Here is a 23,646-nt window from a genome sequence, read left to right as displayed (position 1 = left end):
AACAAAAAGTACAAAGAGTGGAGATTATGCAATTAAGTATCAAAAGATCTCTACTCTCAAGGTTCCAAATCAAACTCTTCCATAATGAGCTAAGTGTTAACGAGATTAGGCTCCGGATATAGTATATACAACTATCCTCACCCTCCAACCTAAGCTTTTCTCGAACAAAGGCAAAATTAACCAACTCTTAATAGGTTAGGAACGCACCTTCTTATTCACAATTCTTTTTACTCACTAAACTTTAACCAATTCACCTATGTAGCAAGCAGAGGATCGATGACTCCCAACCAATCAAGGTTTAGGGCATCGGGTTTTAAAGGCTTTCGCCACCCATTCGGATCATGCTTAGGTTTCAAGGAAAGAATAGAAGCTTATTCTCTTTTTCTTTTTCTTTTTCACTTTTCCTTTTTCTTTTTCTCTTTTTCTTTTTCTAAGACTCATTGGTCTTTTTGAGGTGTCCCAACACTATTAAAAAGAGGTTAAGTAATGAACCAAGTCAAAATTTTCCTAAGCTTAGAAGGTGAGAAAGTTTTACATCATATATCCGGGATCTAATGTGCACTGTGTGTGTAAAGCTTGAAATGGAAGAAATAAGTTCAAAATCAAAGAGAGCTTTAACTTTGAAAGCATAAAACAAACTCAAAGACTTAAATAATTAAGTTAAAACTCGACTTATCCTATTTTATTTTTGAGAAATTATCTTTAACAACCATAGAGAAAAATTTTAAAATTAAACAAAAGTAACCTAAATTACCAAAAAATTTAGTATTAACAATAATAATAATAAAAAACTTCCTTCCTCAACTGTCTCCCCCCAACCAAGCTGAGCATTGTCCTCAATGTGGTATGAGCGATTGAAATTACAGGGAGGAAGTGGTGCCTCCTGAGTGGATGTAATTTGAGTAGATAAGGAGAAACCACATGTTTCAAAAAGAAAATAGATATGAGTAGAGGAATAAAAATAAAATAATACCAAGAGTATGCAAAAAAATGATAGAGTTGTATTACTTCATGAAAGTACATTAAAGATGATAACAAGTAATACAACCAATCCCAAAATATATCATAACAAAAGCATGGGATTGCAAGTGCTACTATAATAAGAAAGTGCATAAAGAAAATACATAAAGTAAACTATGGAAATGATCAAGTAGATGGGTGATGATGATGTGAAGATAATGGCTCAAGTGGATGTCTCTGTGTCTCCTGGAGTCGGTTCTGTGGGCTCTAAGGGGGCAGGCATCTGGTGCTGAGGAGCTAATGGAATACCCAGATGGCTCTGAATCTGCCTCAGAATGGCATTATGCTGAGTCTGAGTAGCAATAATTTGCTCCTGATGAGCACGAAGAGCTGTCATCTCCTGAGTAAGAGTGCTCTGTGAAGTGGTCAATGTCTGCAAAGTGTGACATAGAGCTCTGTACTCGGAAATGGATATGGTAGTCCTCGGCTCTGCTGAAGAGGAGGGCTGTGATGTGGCTGAAAAAACAGGGGAAGGCTGTGGTGTGGCAGGAGAAGCAGAGGGAGGCCGTGGTGTGGCAGGAGAAGAGCATCTATGAAAAACATGCTAGGAGGGAGCTCCTTCCTCTGTAGATACTGGCCTGTGGATGCCCCTCTGGACAGAATACGAACTATGTCGCTCGGGGAAGGATTAGTCCATACTCGATAATCCTCTGGCCTAGCTGGCTCGTAGGGAATGCGCAATGTCTCTGCTATGTGCCTAGCTCCTAGAATACCATGACGTCCGTCTATGGTGAAGTGGATGACAATAGGATCTCGGACATGGTGTGTGGTCATGGATTGATAAAAATCCATTGCCACACGGGGATAAAAGAAATCCCTTGGAGTAAGCAATTGTTCCATATGATACCTCTGGAGCAGATGGAAGGAGTCCCTGAGCTGGGGCTGAAGTCTGAAAGCGGCCACGTCAAAACAGAGCTCAGAGTGGAAAGGCCTAGCCCTGCAGTCTAAATTACCCTCTATGGGCGGCTGAGTGAGCATGGGGCGCTTGATAATCATCTCAGGAGTCATGCCGGAGGGGATCTGAGAATCTGTAGGCGGCGGCCGAGACGGCTGAGGCTCTAAAGCTGGTTGAGACGGCTGAGACGGCCGAGACGGCCGAGACCCTGAAGCTGGCTGAGACGGCTGAGACGGCCGAGACGGCCGAGACCTTGAAGCTGGCTGAGACGGTTGAGACGGCTGAGACGGCCGAGACCTTGAAGCTGGACGAGATGGCGGAGACGGCTGAGGCTCTATAGCTGGCTCTTCTGGCTCTGATAAATCAATTAACGTGGGCTCAGATACCTTAGCTTTCTTCTTGGGTGGCTGGTGTGTACCCGCATTTTTCACGTGCGTCCCCACTCGATCGGCGAGACTCGCTTTTTATTTATTTGTGAAAATTTGATTTTTTGAAAAAAAGTTGGAGTCGCCACTTATTTTATTTTTATTTTTGAAGGGAAAATAAAACAAGAAATAAAACCCTAAAAAAAATGACTCCATAATTTTTGGAAAAGCGTGTCTTTGAAAACCCAAGTCTTGGTCTGGGGATCAGGTTACTTATTGGGAAGGTACCTCTAGGAGGTAGCACCCCTCTAAGCCCTAAAGAGGTCTCTACTAATTAAGTTAAGGGGAATATGACAATTAATCGGTTAATTATGGATACCTAAGTAGGCTAGGTGATTTCAAAAAATTTGCATGCTAAACAAGATCAAATTGCCATAAAAAAAAGGTTAGGATGCGTACCCGGACCGCTTCTCAAGCGCTATCATAAAACATCAGAGTTAGTATAGAAGTATAACACACAACATGTATTTAATCATAGTGAATCAAACATACATCTAAACACCTAAGGATTATCAAATATATGCATACTTCATAGTGACACGATTATTTACAAAATTTAGAAAGTAGGCGATAGGGGGGGCGTACCTGGATAGCATAAATAACTTACAATGCGCTCCCATAAGACATGAGGGATTAGATAATAATAAAATAAAGAAACCCTAGCATGCTTGTTATCTAATTAGCATAACAAAAATTATCAAAGTATATGAAAACATTAATTATCACACACATCTTATATACAATTCCTAAAAAGATAGACATAATTTCAACAAGTGACAAAAATGGCAACAAAAATAATTTTTGAAAAGATTTTCTTATGTAGGGGTTTCACCAATTCCCCAATTGATATACACGAATTTAGCCCAGAATCATCCCATTATTTGGGACCACAAGCTTTGATTCGTGTTTTTGTTCAAAACCAAAATTTTTGTTGAAAACCGAGAAGGATGCAAACCGAACAAGATATGGTTGCATATTATTTTTAAATAATAAAAAAAAAGAGATTTTGATCCTGAGGACTCTAAATGAGTTTTTGAAATAGATTTTTAAAATGATTTTTTTTTTAGAAAAGTATTTTATTTTAAAATAAAAGGAATTAATTTGGAAAAAATAAAATATAAAAAATAAAATACCCAACAAAACAAAAATGAAACCTCAAAGTAAAAATTTTTTTTTAGTAATTAACAAAAATGATAATGGTGATGGTAGAGGCCAATCTTCATGATTTTCCAATGGCCTTTGAACAAAAAGGAAACTATCAAAGCAATAAATTATTAATATTTAGATCAAATAAGCTAATGAAATATCCATCAAGAATTAGCAACAAGGATTCAAGAAGCGCATAAATTGAGAATAACGATCCATAATTAACATAAGATTAACTAAACACATAAATGCCTCTAGACTAAAAAAATAAATTAAATCAAGATTAAACTTTATCTAACGGGATTAATTAAACTAATGTATTCAAATCACAAACACATACAAGTGGAGAACAAATTAAAACTAAATTAAATTGTAATTAAAAACATGAACTTTATTTAATAAGATTAATTAAACTACTAAATTACAATTACAAACACATCCAAATTAAAAATAAATAAAAGCTAAACTAAATCGGAATTTCAAATATGAACTTTATCTAACAAGATTATTTAAACTAATGAATTAAAATCACAAATATACTTAAACTAAAAGATAGGTTAAAACTGAACTAATTTAGAATTAAAAAAATATAAATTTTATCTAACATGATTATTTAAACTAATAAATTAAAATCACATACATATTTAAACTAACAAATAAATTAAAAATAAACTATTTTGGGATTAAAAACATGAACTTTATCTAACATAATTATTTAAACTTAAGAATTAAGATCAACTAATGTATTTAAACTAAAAACGAATTGAAATCAAACTAATTGAGATTAAAAACACAAACTTTATTTAACGTGATTATTTAAAGTAAAGAATTAAAATCAACAAAATACATTTAAACTAAAAACAAATTAAAATCAAATTAATTGGGATTAAAAATACAAAATTTATTCGATATGATTATTTAAACTTAAGAATTAAGATCAACAAAATGTATTTAAACTAAGAACGAATTGAAATCAAACTAATTGAGATTAAAAATACAAACTTTATTTAACGTGATTATTTAAAACAAAGAATTAAGATCAACTAATGCATTTAAATTAAAAATGAATTGAAATCAAACTAATTGGGATTAAAAATACAAACTTTATTCAATACAATTATTTAAACTTAAGAATTAAAATCAACAAAATACATTTAAACTAAAAAACAAGTTAAAATCAAACTAATTGGGATTAAAAATACAAACTTTATTCGATATGATTATTTAAACTTAAGAATTAAGATCAATAAAATGTATTTAAACTAAAAACGAATTGGAATCAAACTAATTGAGATTAAAAACATAAACTTTATTTAACGTGATTATTTAAAGTCAAGAATTAAGATCAACAAAATACATTTAAACTAAAAAACAAATTAAAATCAAACTAATCGGGATTAAAAATACAAACTTTATTCGATATGATTATTTAAACTAAAGAATTAAGATCAACAAAATACATTTAAACTAAAAAACGAATTGAAATCAAATTAATTGGGATTAAAAATACAAACTTTATTTAACGTGATTATTTAAAACAAAGAATTAAGATCAACTAATGCATTTAAATTAAAAATGAATTGAAATCAAACTAATTGGGATTAAAAATACAAACTTTATTCAATACAATTATTTAAACTTAAGAATTAAAATCAACTAATGCATTTAGATTAAAAATGAATTGAAATCAAACTAATTGGGATTAAAAATACAAACTTTATTCAATACAATTATTTAAACTTAAGAATTAAAATCAACAAAATACATTTAAACTAAAAAACAAGTTAAAATCAAACTAATTGGGATTAAAAATACAAACTTTATTCGATATGATTATTTAAACTAAAGAATTAAGCTAAATAAAAGTACTATATAGAAAACTAACCTTTGAAGTCAAAGAGAAAATCCTCTCTTGATGATTAAATGACAGCACGATCTCCGTTCGAAGTCCCTTGCTTTTTTTCAAAATTCCGTGTGCTCTGCCCCCAAAAAAATCTCCCTATTCTTTTCCTTTTCTCACCTATATATATCACCCCTCAAGACCTAAATTTGTTTCCAAAAAGGAAAATTCTCCTCCTTCCTTTCTTCTTCTCTTCTTTTTTTAAATCCTCCAATCAAAAGCAATCTTCCCAATTTCAAATTCCCCTCCAAAACCTTCCAAGGAGAGTCCCATCTTCCTTAAACTCCAATGGTAAGTTTCCTTGCAAAAAACATGAAATTTTTGAAGTTAAATAATTGCATGTATAGATAAATAAGTAAATAAATTAAAAAATGGTAAAAATAATAAATAAATAAATAAGTTAAGGAAAATAATATAAAGAGGAAGATAACCAATAAAAAGTGAATGATAATCATAAAATTAAAATTAAAAACAAAATAGATAAATAAATAAATAAAATAAAATAAAATAAAATAAAAGTCTTCGTAGGCCTAGTGTGCCTAAACGGGCCTAAGGTGAGACTAAGTGGGCCTAGGGTAGTGCCTAATGGGCTAAGTGTATCTAAAAGCTATCCTAAAAAAACAAGAAAAGCCTAAGTCTAAGTTAGGGCTGCCAAGGGTCACAATAAGGGATCAAATAATCCCTCAACCAAAATCTCCGAGGTGACTCAGAAAAAGGTAAGTGGTATGAGTAGCCATGGGCCACCAAGGAACTATTGTGGAGCATTGAAAATGAATTTTAAAGACATGTGCTAAAGGGACAAAATTGAGGGTCTACAGCTGGCTACTCGCCCGTGTATGATAGCGCCTGACCGGAGGGCTCATTGGTGCGCCCTCAACTGGAGGTGGGACGCGCGGTGGTCGCGGAGGCTCGGATGTGGAGCCTTGGACAGGGGTCTTTGATGAAACCCTCGTACGGCTTGACGGGGGGGAGGACTTAGCTCCTCGGGTTCTTGCCATGGCGGGCCGGCGGAGATGGGCGGAGGTGCGCGCGGCTGAGGTTCAGGCGAGAGGGAGAAGATGGAAGGTTGCTCTGTTTTTGGGTCTTCTCTGGTACTATTTAAAGTTCAAATGACCGGTTTTATTAGAAATTTGGAATTTATACCGTTTAAAAACTGAATGCTAAAAGTCGTTTTAATTTTCGCAGCCGAGGGTGGATTTCGCAACAAAAGGGCATTTTCGCAGAGGAGGGCCCTTTTCGCAGCCCATTTCGCAGCTGCGAAATTGGGTTACTGTGCTGCGAAATGGCACACGAGTGCCAAAGGGGTGTTTCGCAGCTGCGAAACACCCTGCGAAATGAGGCTATCGCTGCGAAAATTGAAAATTTAACGCTTTGGGGATTTCGCAGCCATTTCGCAGCTGCGAAATGGAGTTACTGTGCTGCGAAATGGCACACGAGTGCCAAGAGGTGGTTTCGCAGCTGCGAAAATTTTCGCAGAGGAGGGTGTTGGGCTGCGAAATTTATTTCGCAGCGGAGGGCCATTTTCGCAGGGGGCTATTTTGGGCTGCGAAATTTCGCAGACCATTGAAATTTCTTGGTTTTGAGCTCCTTTTTGCTCCCTGGGACCTTCCTTCATTTTCTTTGCAATTCCTCCTACAAAAGATCATTCAAAAAGATGAAGTTACAAATAATTAACAAAACTTTAAACCAAAATTAAAATCAAAAGAATTAATAAAGCTTTCAAATTAGTAAACTTAAACAAAAATATGGACATTGGTGAAACCAAGCCCATCTAACCCTTTTCTGATTAGGCTTTCTGTGGCTCAAGGAGGTTGATTTCCTCCTTGTCTTGCTTGAATGGTTCAATGAATGGCTTGAGACGATGGCCATTGACTTTGAAGGTCTTTGCACTATTTGAGTTGAGTAACTCAATTACTCCATGTGAGTGTACTTGGTGGATGACAAAAGGCCCTACCCACCTTGATTTGAGTTTTCCCGGAAATAGGTGAAGCTTAGAGTCATATAGCAAGACTCTTTGTCCCTTGAAAAATTCTTTCTTGGTCACCAACTGATCATGCCATCTCTTTAGCTTTTCCTTAGCTATTTTTGAGTTGAGATAGGCATCATTTCTCAATTCCTCAAGCTCATTCAAATCCAAACTCCTCTTTAGCCCAGCCTTAGTTAAATCCATGTTGAGCTTTTTAATGGCCCACCATGCCTTGAACTCAATCTCAACGGGAAGATGGCAAGCTTTGCCATAAACAAGACGGTACGGTGACATCCCAAGGATAGTCTTATAAGCCGTCCTATACGCCCATAGGGAATCAAGGAGCTTAACAGACCAATCTTTCCTATTGGTGTTCACCACCTTCATCAAGATGTTCTTAATTTCCCGGTTGGCTAGCTCTACTTGGCCACTCGTCTGAGGATGATAAGGTGTAGCTACCTTATGCTTGACTCCGTACTTGGCCAAAAGAGCTTCAAAGGGCTTGTTGCAAAAGTGAGTGCCTCCATCACTGATGATTGCTTTAGGCACTCCAAACCTCGAGAAGATGTTTTCTTTTAGGAATTTGAGAACCACTTTGTGATCATTGGTTCTACAGGGTATAGCTTCAACCCACTTTGAAACATAATCAACTCCTACCAAGATGTAGGAGTGGCCAAAAGACATAGGGAAAGGTCCCATGAAGTCTATGCCCCAAACATCAAAAAGATCCACTATCAAGATGGGGTTCGAAGGCATCATGTTTCTCCTTGAAAGCTTGCCTAGTCTTTGGCACTTATCACATCCTTTACTTACCTCATGGGCATCCTTAAAAAGTGAGGGCCACCAAAAAGCCAATTGAAGAACTCTCATTGCCATCTTTTGAGAGGCAAAGTGGCATCCACATGCATTCTCATGGCAATGAGATAGGATCCCATGCTTCTCTTGTTCAGGCACACACTTCCTTATAATTTGGTCCGCACAATACTTGAAGAGAAAAGGCTCCTCCCAATAATATGCATGGACCTTGGCAAAGAAATTCTTCTTGTCCTGAGAGCTCCATTCACTTGGTATTTCTCCCGTGACCAAGTAATTGGCAATGTGTGCAAACCATGGCACTTCCTCCACAAGCATCAAGGATTCCTCAGGGAAATCATCATTTATGGGAAGTCCATGGGTGTCATGAGCAATGTTGAGCCTTGACAAGTGGTCAGCTACCACATTCTCAACACCTTTCTTATCTCTGATCTGGAGGTTGAACTCTTAGAGCAAAAGTATCCACCTAATCAACCTAGCCTTGGCATCTTGCTTGGTTAGCAAATACTTCAAAGCTGAATGATCCGTGAATATCACAATGGAAGACCCTATCAAATAAGCTCTGAACTTATCCAAAGCATACACCACAGCAAGTAATTCCTTCTCAGTAGTGGTGTAATTCCTTTGAGCATCATTCAAAGACTTGCTTGCATAGTGGATCACATAAGGTTTACCATCTTCTCTTTGTCCCAAAACAGCTCCAATGGCATAATCACTTGAGTCACACATCACTTCAAATGGAAACTCCCAATTTGGTGCTCTCACAATGGGTGCTGATGTCAAGAATTGCTTAAGAAGCTCAAAACTCCTTTGACATTTATCATCCCACTCAAACTTGGCATCCTTCACCAATAATTCACAAAGAGGTTTGGCAATCTTGGAAAAATCCTTTATAAACCTCCTATAGAACCCGGCATGCCCAAGGAATTGCCTTATTCCTTTTACATTGGTGGGAGGTGGCAACTTCACAATTAGTTCCACCTTAGCTCTATCTACCTCTATACCCTTCTTTGAGATTACGTGCCCAAGAACAATACCTTGATTTACCATAAAATGGCACTTCTCCCAATTGAGTACGAGGTCTTTCTCTATGCATCTTTTCAAAACATCTTCAAGATGTGACAAACAATCCTCAAAAGAAGTCCCATACACAGTTATGTCATCCATGAAGACTTCCATGATTCGTTCAACCATGTCACTGAAGATGCTAAGCATGCATCTTTGGAAGGTAGCAGGAGCGTTGCATAATCCAAAAGGCATCCGCCTATAAGCATAGGTGCCGAATGGACAAGTGAAGGTAGTCTTCTCCCGGTCCTCCACATCAATCTCTATTTGGAAATACCCGGAATACCCATCCAAGAAGCAATAAAAAGGATGCCCAGATACTCTCTTGATTACTACTCAAAAAGTGCTATTTTGTAGCTTGTAATTAATCCTTTTAAACACTTTTGAGTAGTAGTTATTGCCTTTTAACCCAATTAACATGTTAAGGACCCTTGCAATCATTTCTAATCAAATTGTGTAAGTTTTGGTGTTTTTGTTAGTAATTTGATCACCAAAACAATCCAAGAATGAGGGAGAATTGTATATAGTTCATGGCAAAGCTTTTGGAAGCTCAAATTCATGAAGAACCAAGCTTTGGAGCTCCATAGCCCTTTGCCAAAGTCGTTCAAAGTATGCAAGGAGAGAAGCAAGGAGAAGAGGAAAACAGAGTGAAGAAAACAGAGGACAAGCAGCTGCAGTCTTCATGCGCACTTTTGGAGCACTTCCCGAAGTCCATTTTCTACATTCTATATACCATTTCAAAGCTCAGGAAGTCAAGAATCCAATGCTTCAAACGGTGCGCGATTCGGAGTTGAAACGAAGGAGTTACAGCCATTGCAAGCAGATCACTCCAAAGTGTTGCGAAATCAGCCTTTTGTTGCGAGAATTTCGCAGCCTTTTTGTACAGTGCTATGGAATTCCTCCTGAAGCTACCCGATACATGCCGCAAGCTGGAACACTGAGAACCTCAAGGTGGAAGCCAATTTCGCAGCCCTGCGAGTTTAACTTGTTGTTGCGAAAATACTTCGCAGCCCTCTTGAGTGTCTGCGAAATCTCGCAGACACCATTTTCACCTGCGAAATGTGCCTGAAGCTTCCCGATATTTTTGCACCGACTCTTTTAGATATTTTCTTCAGATATTTTTGTATAAATTTCCATTCTTCTCCTTGTAAGCCACCAACCACAAGATTTCTTAGCTAGGAAGGTTGGAAAAACTCCTCTATATATATTCCCTTGCATCCAATGTAATCATATATGTAATCCAATATATAGAATCAACGAACAGAGCACTTGCTCTGTTTTTCATATATATTCTTGTCTTCTCTTTCATTTTCACTTTCTAGCCAACCAAACTCTGAGGATTTTTCCACAGAGGATGAGAGGCTAAGCTTTTTGTCTCTTGGAGTAAGGAAAGCCGGGTAAGTTTCCACATACATAATTTGGAAGTTTTGTTGTTTTAGTTTTTAATGAAGAGAAAGTGTAACCCGTTAGTGATTTCTATGTTTTTAAGTTAACTTAAAACGCCTTTAAATCACCTGGGCCAACACTTGGTAAGGCAAGTGATTTCCAACCATGGAAATGCACTAGTTTACCCCTTGCGAGCCTTTGGGAGGTGACTTGAAGGTAGGATTTTCTAGAATAGCCAACACTTGGTAAGCTTTTGGACTCTAAGGAGACATCCATTAGTTATCTCTTGTGAGCTTTTGACGGGTAATCCAAGGTTAAAGATCACCTTGAATGGTAAGTGCTCGTGAGAGGCATGAACCCTTGCAAGTTGCATCAGTGAGAGGGATTTAGTGTTTGAACCCATTAATGGGAAGCATCTGTACAACACCGGTTGGAGAAGGAACTATATGTTAATTCTCTAATGCGAGGAAAATAAACAAGTGACCGGAACTCTCCATTTTGTATGAGGAACGAGCCTAGTGATCTGAACTCCAAGAAACACTTTTCTTCATAAGTAATTCCCATTACTTTCTTTTTAGTTAGCTTAAAACCTAAACCTTTTTCATTCAAAAATCTTTATGTTTTCTTTTAAAGCTAACCTTGAAATGAAAAGGCACCAATCCAGCTTTGAATTGATATCATTTGTGAAGTGAAAACCCATCCCAGTGAACGATCCTAGAGCCACTATGCTATAGTAGCTTTGTCTTTGCTACCCTAGTATATGGTGTAATAGGTTATAAATTTTGTTGATCAATCCCTCAATCAAGGAGCACCAGCTGGACACGAATCAGCTGAGACACCAATTGGGCATGAATCAAATGGCGCCGTTGCCGGGGATCAAACCTCGAATCAAATGGTGCCATTGCCACTGCCGCTGCTAGGGACGAATCAAATGGCGCCGTTGCCAGGGATCGAACCCCGAATCAGATGGTGTCATTGCCACTGCCGCTGCTAGGGACGAATCAAATGGCGCCGTTGCCGCTACCGCTGCTAGGGACGAATCAAATGGCACCGTTGCCGGGGATGGTGCCACTTTGCAGTGATATGATCTTTTGAGAGTACTTGTGATTTTCATCACAAGTTTGGTGACTTTTCTTTTCTTTTTACTAACTCTTTTTATTTCTTTATTGTTCATATTTTAGTATACCTTTTATTTAGTTTTTAGTTTACCTTAATTTTCTTTCTTTGAATTGTTTTTCTTTTGTTTTCTTTTGTGTTCTTTGTTTTTAATTCACAAGTTGCTAGTTGTGCATGCCATATTGAATACCATAGCAGAGGAAGCCATGAACTTCATGAGTTATGTGGCTGAAGTCTCAAGAGAATGGGATGAACCAAATGCTCGAGATATGGGAAGAATGATGTCTCAACCTAAAGCTAAGGGTGAGATGTATATTTTGAATGATGGTATGAACATGAAGGCAGAGATTGCAGCTATGGAAAGGAGATTGGAAGAGCTAGAAATGAACCAGATGCAAGAAGTGCAAGCCATCTCTCAAACACCATTGCAAGCTATGCCTTGTGCCATTTGTCTATCATATGAGCACTTGGTGGATGAGTGTCCTACCATTCCATCCGAGAGGGAAATGTTTGGTGATTGCAACACCTACAATTCCAATTGGAGGGACCATCCAAATTTCTCTTGGAAACCACAGCCACCTCAGTATCAGCAACCTGCTCAAGCACCACAGCAAGCTTCAAGTCTTGAATAAGCAATAGCTAATCTCACCAAGGTAATGGGAGATTTTATTGGAAAGCAAGAAGCCACCAATGCTCGAGTCGATCAAAGAATTGATAGAGTGGAGAGTATGTTGAATAAAAGGATGGATGAAATGCAAAATGATCTATCTCATAAGTTAGATATTCTCCAAGATTCAATCTTAAGGCTTGCCAACCTCAACACAGTGCAAGAGAAAGAAAACTCTCCTTCTCAACCTTATCAAAATTCTATGAGTATCCATGAAATGGAGGCTAAGGAGGGAAAACCTTCACAAAAGAAGGAAGTCAAAGAAGTGATCACTCTGAGGAGTGGTAAAGAGGTTGATCTGCCCACATGCAAGCTAGAGCATAAGGTAGAGAGTGAAACAGAGAAAGAAAAGAGGGAGGAAATCAAAGGAAAGAAAAAGGGGAAAAGCATAGAGAAAGATGGCTATGATGTTAATGTACAAAGAGAACCACAGAGGATAGTCATCAAGGAAGAAATGAAGAAACACATGCCTTCACCTTTTCTCCAAGCTTTGTATGACAAAATCATACAGACCAAGTCTCAAGTGAGAGATGCAAACTTTATATGGGATCCGGGCAAGCTAAATCAGGATCAAATTTTTTGATGGACTTAGTCTTTTTAAAGACTAGCTAGTCCATATCTTCTTGTTTTGCTTTTTACTTGTTTTAATTTTGATTTCAATGCTTTAATTTTGATTTCAATGCTTTAATTCTAATTTGTTTTGATGTAATATAGGTTTTTGGATGATCAAAATCAAGAGGAATTGCAAAGAAATTGAAGAAAAAAAAATCGGAGCAAAATCGGAGTCAAACGGAGCGAAAACAGGGGAGAAACAGGGGAAAAACAGGGGTCTGCGAAATTTCGCAGCCGCTGCGAAATCAGCATTTTGTTGCCAAACCATTCCGCAACACTGTAGAAGTCTCTGCGAGGGCATTTCGCAGCTGCGAAACCAAATTTGGCACACGAGTGCCACTTCGCAGCACAGGAGCCCCCATTTCGCAGCTGCGAAAGCGGCTACGAACCATCAAAGCATGAAATCCTCCATTTCGTAGGGAAAGCTCCATTTGGAAGGGTGTTTGGCAGCTGCGAAAGCACTTTTGGCACACGAGTGCCATTCCGCAGCACAGTGAACCTCATTTCGCAGCTGCGAAAATGGCTGCGAAACCAAAAAAAAAAAAAAAACAAAAAAAAAAAAAAAAAAAAAAATTCATTTTTTTTTTTGCAGCCAAAGTCCCATTCCGCAGAGGATTTCGCGGCTGCGAAAGCACTTTTGGCACACGAGTGCCATTTCGCAGCACAGTGACCCTCATTTCGCAGCTGCGAAATGGCTGCGAAGTCCCAAAAAGTGAAAAATCCCAATTTCACAGCCGCACCTCCATTTCGGCAACTGTTGGACACATCTCGATCACTTCCCGAAGTTCAAATTATGCATGCAATATCTCGTTGGAAAGCTTGGGAAGTCAGAAGTCCATAGCTTTAAACGGTACTTGATTTGGATTTGAAACGGAAAAGTTATGGCCATTTGAAGATGATTGTGCAAACCATGAACGGAAATGTCGCACCTCAATTTTGCTACTGTTGGACACATTTTTGAAGTACTTTCTGGAGCTCAAATTATGTATACGATATCTCGTTTCAAAGCTTGGAAAGTCAGGAATCCAGCGATTCAAACGGTATGCAATTTGGAGGTGAAATGAAGAAGTTATAGCCGTTTGAAGACAAGCGCGCAAAGTTGAACGGGAATTTCGCAGCCGAGACACCATTTGGAAGGGTGTTTCGCAGCTGCGAAACCAATTTTTGGCACACGAGTGCCATTTGCAGCATAGTTCCCTTCATTTCGAAGCTGCGATATGGCTGCGAAATCACTTTTGAGCTGCGAAATCAATTTTGGGCTGCGAAATCACTTTTGAGCTTTGAAATGGCTGCGAAAATGCTCCAAGCTTCAAAAATGGTCTGTGACCATGCCACTTTTCTGCGAAATGATCTCCAAGCTTCAAAATGGCTGCGAAATCACCTCCAAGCTTCAAAAGGGCCTTCAAATTGCGAAATTGACTTGCGTAATTGAGGGAGGTTGGTGAAAACACTTTGCAAAGCCAAGGGAAGTTGCTAAAATGCCAACAGAGCCCTACAACCATGCATCTGAAGAAGAGAGCCCCGAGCACCTTGAGATCACACACACAAAGTCTCTCACTCCATTTCTAACCTCCTTAAACCATCAAATCCTATAGCTACCAACTGAGAGCTCCAGTTGAGGAGACTATGCCATCTAAGGAGACTACCTGAACAGAGGCCAAAGTCCTGATCCAACCCATTCAAGAGGCCACCACAGACGCATCAGCTCCACAGGACCTTACCATTACTTGATCATCTCTTTATTTTTTGGTCTTTACATATTATATTAGTATACATAGCTCCATGTTTTGATGTCTTATATTCTGGGATTGGATGTATTACTGATGATGCATCATACATAGACATCATTTTTGTTTAAACTTGGCATTTTTCTATTTCTTCTACTCACTAACTCTTATGTTTTTTTTGAAACATGTGGTTTCTCCTATATGACTTAGACTCCATGTTACTCATGAGGTACCACTTCCTCCCTATTTTTTAATCGCTTTTGTCACATTGAGGACAATGTTCAGCTCGGTTGGGGGGAGAGTTGAGGAAGTAAGTATTGTTAAGAATGCTAAGTTATTTTGGTAATTTAGTTGTTTTTTGCTTAATTTAAAATTTTTTAAGTTTTTTTTTCTCTACTCTCCATGGTTATCAAGGAAAAATTTTCAAACTAAAATAGGAGAAATTGAATTTTTGTCTTTTTACTTGACTTAGATTTTGTATTATGCTTATTAAAGTTGATGAATTGTTGAAACTTCTATTGAAGTCAACCTTAGTTCTTCCACTTTAAGCTATCCACACACTGTGCACAATAGGTTCCGAGTATAAGATGAAAAACTATTTCCCTCTTGACTTAGGAAAATTTTAGACTTGGTACCTTTGACCTTATTTAATAGTGTTGGGACACCTTATAAAAGGCCAATGAGTCTTTGAAGAGAAAAAAAAAAAAGAAAGAAAAAATGTTTGCTTGCCTTGAAACCCGAGCAAGGTTTGAGGGGTATATGGTGAAAATCTTTTAAGCCTGGTGCCCTAAGCCTTCATTGGTTGGGAGTCACCGACCTCAATGCTCGTTACAAGGGTGGATAGGTGGAGTTTAACATACTGTAGGTGCTTGGGTATTAAAAATTCATTCTCAAAAGTCCGGGGTGAAATCCGAGGAGTTAGTGGTTGAAAGATCCTTAAAACTTGATGCCCTAAACCTTAATTGGTTGGGAGTCATCGATGGACCCCCGTTACATGGACAATTTAAAAAAGAATACCCTTAAGCCTTATACTCCTACAATGAAAAAAAATTGTGAAAAAAAGAGGTGCGTTCTTAGCCTATTGGAGGTTGATTAGTTTGCTAAGCTTTGAAAAAGAACTAGGTTGGGGGGAGAGATTAGTTCAACATACTATATTCGGAAACTAATAAATAACACTTAGATTTTTGTGGAAGAGTAAGGTTTGATCCTTTGGAAGTGGAAATGATTTTAAAGCTTAAATTTGCATAATGCCTTCTCTTTAAGAATTGTGATTAGACAAGTTATTTGATAACTCTTGTTGAAGTTTGAGTTTTATTTCTTTAATGTTCCATGTGAGAGTTAGATCATCATGCCACTTGAAAACTGTTTTTTGATCAGCATGATGTTGTAAATTATAGTATTGTTTATTTTTATTTTTCTCTCCTTCATTGCTAAGGGACTAGCAATATGTCGGTTGGGGGGAGTGATTACTACTCAAAAAGTGCTATTTTGTAGCTTGTAATTAATCCTTTTAAACACTTTTGAGTAGTAGTTATTGCCTTTTAACCCAATTAACATGTTAAGGACCCTTGCAATCATTTCTAATCAAATTGTGTAAGTTTTGGTGTTTTTGTTAGTAATTTGATCACCAAAACAATCCAAGAATGAGGGAGAATTGTATATAGTTCATGGCAAAGCTTTTGGAAGCTCAAATTCATGAAGAACCAAGCTTTGGAGCTCCATAGCCCTTTGCCAAAGTCGTTCAAAGTATGCAAGGAGAGAAGCAAGGAGAAGAGGAAAACAGAGTGAAGAAAACAGAGGACAAGCAGCTGCAGTCTTCATGCGCACTTTTGGAGCACTTCCCGAAGTCCATTTTCTACATTCTATATACCATTTCAAAGCTCAGGAAGTCAAGAATCCAATGCTTCAAACGGTGCGCGATTCGGAGTTGAAACGAAGGAGTTACAGCCATTGCAAGCAGATCACTCCAAAGTGTTGCGAAATCAGCCTTTTGTTGCGAGAATTTCGCAGCCTTTTTGTACAGTGCTATGGAATTCCTCCTGAAGCTACCCGATACATGCCGCAAGCTGGAACACTGAGAACCTCAAGGTGGAAGCCAATTTCGCAGCCCTGCGAGTTTAACTTGTTGTTGCGAAAATACTTCGCAGCCCTCTTGAGTGTCTGCGAAATCTCGCAGACACCATTTTCACCTGCGAAATGTGCCTGAAGCTTCCCGATATTTTTGCACCGACTCTTTTAGATATTTTCTTCAGATATTTTTGTATAAATTTCCATTCTTCTCCTTGTAAGCCACCAACCACAAGATTTCTTAGCTAGGAAGGTTGGAAAAACTCCTCTATATATATTCCCTTGCATCCAATGTAATCATATATGTAATCCAATATATAGAATCAACGAACAGAGCACTTGCTCTGTTTTTCATATATATTCTTGTCTTCTCTTTCATTTTCACTTTCTAGCCAACCAAACTCTGAGGATTTTTCCACAGAGGATGAGAGGCTAAGCTTTTTGTCTCTTGGAGTAAGGAAAGCCGGGTAAGTTTCCACATACATAATTTGGAAGTTTTGTTGTTTTAGTTTTTAATGAAGAGAAAGTGTAACCCGTTAGTGATTTCTATGTTTTTAAGTTAACTTAAAACGCCTTTAAATCACCTGGGCCAACACTTGGTAAGGCAAGTGATTTCCAACCATGGAAATGCACTAGTTTACCCCTTGCGAGCCTTTGGGAGGTGACTTGAAGGTAGGATTTTCTAGAATAGCCAACACTTGGTAAGCTTTTGGACTCTAAGGAGACATCCATTAGTTATCTCTTGCAAGCTTTTGACGGGTAATCCAAGGTTAAAGATCACCTTGAATGGTAAGTGCTCGTGAGAGGCATGAACCCTTGCAAGTTGCATCAGTGAGAGGGATTTAGTGTTTGAACCCATTAATGGGAAGCATCTGTACAACACCGGTTGGAGAAGGAACTATATGTTAATTCTCTAATGCGAGGAAAATAAACAAGTGACCGGAACTCTCCATTTTGTATGAGGAACGAGCCTAGTGATCTGAACTCCAAGAAACACTTTTCTTCATAAGTAATTCCCATTACTTTCTTTTTAGTTAGCTTAAAACCTAAACCTTTTTCATTCAAAAATCTTTATGTTTTCTTTTAAAGCTAACCTTGAAATGAAAAGGCACCAATCCAGCTTTGAATTGATATCATTTGTGAAGTGAAAACCCATCCCAGTGAACGATCCTAGAGCCACTATGCTATAGTAGCTTTGTCTTTGCTACCCTAGTATATGGTGTAATAGGTTATAAATTTTGTTGATCAATCCCTCAATCAAGGAGCACCAGCTGGACACGAATCAGCTGAGACACCAATTGGGCATGAATCAAATGGCGCCGTTGCCGGGGATCAAACCTCGAATCAAATGGTGCCATTGCCACTGCCGCTGCTAGGGACGAATCAAATGGGGCCGTTGCCGGGGATCGAACCCCGAATCAGATGGTGTCATTGCCACTGCCGCTGCTAGGGACGAATCATCTCTCAAGGACTTGATCCATGAAAGGTAAAGGGAAGTGATCCTTTCTCGTTACTGCGTTTAGCTTCCTGTAGTCAATGCACACCCTCCAACCAGTTGTGAGGCGTGTGGACACTTCATCTCCATTTTCCCCCTTGACTACGGTTATCCCGGACTTCTTTGGAACAACTTGGGTTGGACTCACCCAAGCGCTATCCGAAATGGGGTAAATGATGCCCGCTTGAAGAAGCTTCAACACTTCAGCCCGCACTACCTCTTGCATATGAGGATTCAATCTTCTCTGTGGCTGACGAGTTGGCTTAGCTCCCTCCTCCATATAAATATGGTGCGTGCAAATCAATGGGCTTATCCCCTTCAAATCAGAAATTTGCCATCCGATGGCCTTCTTGTGCTTTCTAAGGATTCTAAGAAGATTGTCCTCTTGTGAAACGGTTAAAGAAGAAGAAATTACCACCGGGGCTTTATTGCCTTCCTCCAAGTAAGCATACTTCAACTCGGCAGGAAGGGTCTTCAATTCAAGCTTAAGGATTGCATCCTTAGCTTCTTTCATCTCTTCCTCATCCTTGAACAAAGGGAGGATCACTGGCTTTTGTCTCCAGTTTGACATAACGGCATTCATTCCCATGGGTTCAGCTAACCCATCATCAAGATCTTCATGGCTTTCATCTGGATTCTCTTCAAACTGATCAAGCATACTCTGATTACAATGCTCCTCCACCAGGGTATCTATCATACAAACTTCTTCTGGGCCCTCATCTTCTTCAGGATGGATGTGCTTTTGACATAGATGGAAGATGTTGAGTTCCAATGTCATATTCCCAAAAGTGAGTTGCATGACCCCATTCCTACAATTGATGATTGCATTGGATGTTGCAAGGAATGGTCTTCCGAGGATGATTGGAACATAGTTGATCCCTTTGACAATGGGATCCGTATCAAGCACCATAAAATCTACTGGATAGTAGAATTTGTCAACTTGAACCAATACATCCTCTATTACCCCTCTGGGGATTTTCACTGATCGGTTAGCTAAGGATAGGGTGATCGATGTTGACTTGAGTTCTCCCAACCCCAGCTCCTTGTATACAGAGTATGGAAGCAGGTTAACACTTGCCCCCAAATCAAGCAATGCCTTCTCCACTTGGGTTCCTCCAATATTAACTGAGATTGTAGGACACCCCGGATCTTTGTATTTGATTGGAGACTTGCATTGGATTATAGCACTCACTTGCTCGGTTAGGAAGGCTTGCTTTGTAACATTGAGTCCTCTTTTCACAGTGCACAAGTCCTTCAAAAACTTTGCATATGTGGGTACTTGCTTGATCATATCAAGTAAAGGAATATTCACCTTCACTTGTCTTAGCACATCAAGAATCTCAGAAGCATTCTTGATCGGTTTCTTCCCACGCAAGGCTTGAGGAAATGGAGGAGGCATGTGCTTCTTCATCATGCCTTCCTTTAAAAGAATTTGAGGTTCCTCATCCATGCTAGGAATGATGCTTTCTTTCATCTGAACTTCCTTTCCCTTTCGTTCATTCTTCTTTTCTTCATTTCTATCAGCCTTGTCTTCTTTGGCTTTCTTCTGATCATGCTCCGGCTGATGCACTTCCTTACCACTTCTCAAAGTGATAATAGCTTGCACGTCTCTCACCTTTGAAGAATCCTCGTCTTTGGATTCCACTTCATGTATCCCCTTAGGATTTTGGTGAGGCTGAGAGGGAAACTTCCCTTTCTCATTGACAGTGTTCAAATTTGTGAGCCTTGAGATGGAATATTGGATGTTGTCAATTTTCTGAGACAACTCATTATGCATCCCATCTATCTTCTTGTTCAATGTACTCTCTACGTTGTCAATCTTCTGATTTAGTTGAGAGTTGATGGATTTTTGCTCACTCACAAAGTCACCCATAACCTTGCTAAGGCTTATGAGTGCTTGCTCAACTGAGGATTGACCTTGACTCTGTTGGCTTGATTTGGGCTGGCGATTGATATGGGTTTGGCCTTGGCTTCCATGCAAAGTTTGGGTGGTTCCTCCAGCTAGAGTTGTACGTGTTGCCATAGGGAGCATTTGAATTTGGCTTCCATTGGCCAATCAAGTTAGCTTGTTCCCCAAACATTTCTCTTACTGTCGGAATGGTGGGACATTCTTCCACCATATGTTCAAACGATTGACATATGGAGCAAGAATTGGCTGGTTGTTGAGGTTCTGAAATAGCTTGGACTTCGTGAACTTTTCTCAACTCCATTTCCTCTATTTTTCTAGCCATGGCAGCTACCTTGGCTTTCATCTCCATGTCTTCACTCAGATTGTACATCCCCCCTTTTGACATTTGCTGAACTGGCCTCTTCCCCATTTCTCTGTTAGTGGGCTCATCCCATCCACGGGAAACCTCTGAGACATAACTTAGGAAATCCATAGCCTCCTCAGGGTTCTTGCTCATGAAATCGCCCCCACACATTGTCTCCAATATCTGCTTCATTGAAGATGACATGCCATCATAAAAATAGCTCACCAAAAGCCATGTATCAAAGTCGTGGTGAGGACATGCATTGATGGCTTCCATATACCTCTCCCAGCATTCATAAAATTTTTCATTCTCACGTGCTGAGAAGTTGGAGATTTGTCTCTTCAATCCATTTGTTCTGTGAGTAGGGAAAAACTTCTTCAAAAAATCAGCTTGAAGTTCTGTCCATGTTCTTATGCTTCTCGGCCTCAAGGAATTGAGCCATATCTTGGCTTTGTCCTTTAATGTGAATGGAAAGAGCTTCAACCTCATAAGCTTAATAGTTGTTCCCCCTTCTTGAAAAGTATTGCACACATCTTCGAATTCCTTTATGTGCGCATATGGATTTTCACTTTCCATCCCATGGAAAGTAAGAAGCAAAGGCACGATGTGTGGCCTGATAATCAATTGCTCTGTAGGAGGAATGATGCAAGATGGTGCACTCATCCTCGGAGGGTGCATCCTGTCCCTCATGGACCTATACAAGTTCAGATCATTCCCCTGCCCGTGTTGTGAATGTTGATCCTCTGGCTGATTCTCCATGACTTCTAAAATAATCTCTAATTCAATAGCTCGTGGAGTCTCTATCCGCACTAACCTTCCCTCTTGGTCTCTAATCCAATAGGGCATGCACGGATTCAGCTGGAACAAAGTAAACAAACAAAACAAAGAAAAAGGAAAAAAAAAACAGAGCATGCGGAAGGAAAAACAGAGTATGAAAAATAAACTAAAAATGAAAGTTAAAAGCTAAAAGAAACTTATCTAAACTAAGTTAAAAATGTTCTAAAACTAAAATAAAAGGTTAGTAAATGAAAATTGAGATAGAATTCACCTTACTCATGAAAAGTGTCACAAGTTACCTCCGGCTGATATATTCACAGTGAAGTAGCACCTTCCCCGGCAACGGCGCCATTTGATAACCCGACTCTTGGTAGCTTGGCATGTAAGGGTATCAACAAAATTTATACCTAAGGTTCTTACACTAAAGTAGCAAAGCTACTATAGCATAGTGGCTCTAGGATCGAACACTGGGAAGGGTTTTTACTTTAACTGGTGAAGTTCGGAGGATGGAGTGAACTTTTCTTAATAAAAATTAGGTTAAGATGAAAACATAAAAAGATGAAGGTGTTGTAAATTAAACTAACATGAAAATAGGTTAAAAGATGGAAAAAGAAATTTCTCAAAGCTTTGGATAGCCATGCTTAACTCACTGTGTAAAAATGGAGATTTTGGAACTTTTCACCTCGAGTTGGGGAAGCAACTCAGGTGATGCTTACTTCCCGAACCGGTATGTGTTTAACAACTGAGTTTTAGTCCTTGAAAACTTACAAAAAGGGTAGCTGAACCTCATAAATGCTCTTTTAATGATATAGGTCATCTCCTCGACTTGCAATACAATGGCTCGTAGGAAATAACTAATGAACGTCAGTGGATCTAACAATAAGAATCCACTGAGACCAAAAGGTTATCAAGTATTGGCCATTCAAAGCAAGTCAGAGGGATTAAAAACTTTACTTTGAATGAAAACATTTATGACGCTCAGCTACTTACATTCATGGCTTGGAAATCTCCATCCTGACACGGGAGCTTCACATGGCATCCATTACTTCAAGAAACTAAAAGGTTTTAGCCTCTCATCCTTGGGGATTTCATCCTCCAAGGATGTTTGGCTACTAAGAAAATAGAAAATAGTAGAGAGAAAAAGAAAGCAAAAGATACTTCGTATTTCACTAAGTGTCAAATTTACAAAAGTTCGTCTCTGGAGAAAGTTCCCCGACGTTTTTAAAATGAAAATTACAAAACAATATATAACAGGTTGTTTACCCTTGTATCCTTGCTTAACAACTAAGGAATCATCTAATTGGTGGATTACAAGGAGAGAATTGGGATTTAGACAACAAATATCTGAGGCAAAATAACAAAAAACGTTGGTCGCAAATATCTGGAAGCACTCAGGAGAATTTCGCAGGCGCACAAAATGGCTGCGAAATTTCGCAGACGAACAAGATGGCTGCGAAATCATTTCGCAGCTGAAGGCTGATTTCGCAGCCAAAGGCTGATTTCGCAGCCAAAGGCTGATTTCGCAGCCCTGCGAAATTGGCCTTCAGCTTGGAGTGATCTGCTTCCATTGGCTCTAACTTATTCATTTCAACTCTGATTTGCGAACCGTTTGAAGCATTGGATTTTTGACTTCCCGATCTTCGAAACAACATAAAGCATGCATAAATTGGACTTTAGGAAGTACTCCAAAAGTGGCTGAAATGACTGTCATCAAGAATGCTTCAAGGTAGATTCTCTTTTTACTTCTCCTCCTTACATTCCGGATTGGTTATGGTAAAGGACTTTAAGGCTTCAAAGCTCTGATTCTTCATGTTCCTGAGCTTTCCATTGCTTTACCATGGATTCCAAATAACTCTCCTCCATCTTGGATTGCTTTGGTGATCAAATTACTAACAAAAACACCAAAACTTACACAAAGTGATTAGAAGCGATTGCAAAGGTCCTTAATATGTTAATTGGGTTAAAGGGAAATAATTACTACTCAAAAGTGTTTAAAAGAGTTAATTACAAGCTATCAAATAGCCCTTTTTGAGTAGTAATCAACAACAAAATATCGGGATCCACCAATACTAGCAACAGGAGAAGGTCCCCAAACATCAGAATGAATTAACTCAAAAATACTATTATAAATGGATTCACTGTTATTAAAAGGCAAAGCTGGTTGTTTTCCTAACTGACATGAAGTGCAATCAAAATTGTCTTTAGACATAGAACCCAACAGACCCCTAGACACTAACTATTGTACCCGAGAAGATGGTGCATGACCAAGACGAGAATGCCAAAGTGCAAGAGAAGGTAAGGAAGAAACTGCAGCCGT

General features: G+C 38.7%; 1 pseudogene; it reads right to left on the bottom strand.

Annotated features, from left to right (window-relative positions):
- Positions 1-1,183: 1,183 nt before the first annotated feature.
- Positions 1,184-21,049, bottom strand: LOC132254927 (uncharacterized; annotated as a pseudogene).
- Positions 21,050-23,646: the final 2,597 nt, after the last annotated feature.

The sequence above is a fragment of the Vitis vinifera genome, chromosome 13 (genome assembly GCF_030704535.1).
Source record: "Vitis vinifera cultivar Pinot Noir 40024 chromosome 13, ASM3070453v1".
In the NCBI taxonomy this organism is placed as follows: domain Eukaryota; kingdom Viridiplantae; phylum Streptophyta; class Magnoliopsida; order Vitales; family Vitaceae; genus Vitis; species Vitis vinifera.
The sequence above is the reverse complement of the archived record's forward strand: the minus strand, read 5'-3'. Positions and strand labels throughout refer to the sequence as shown.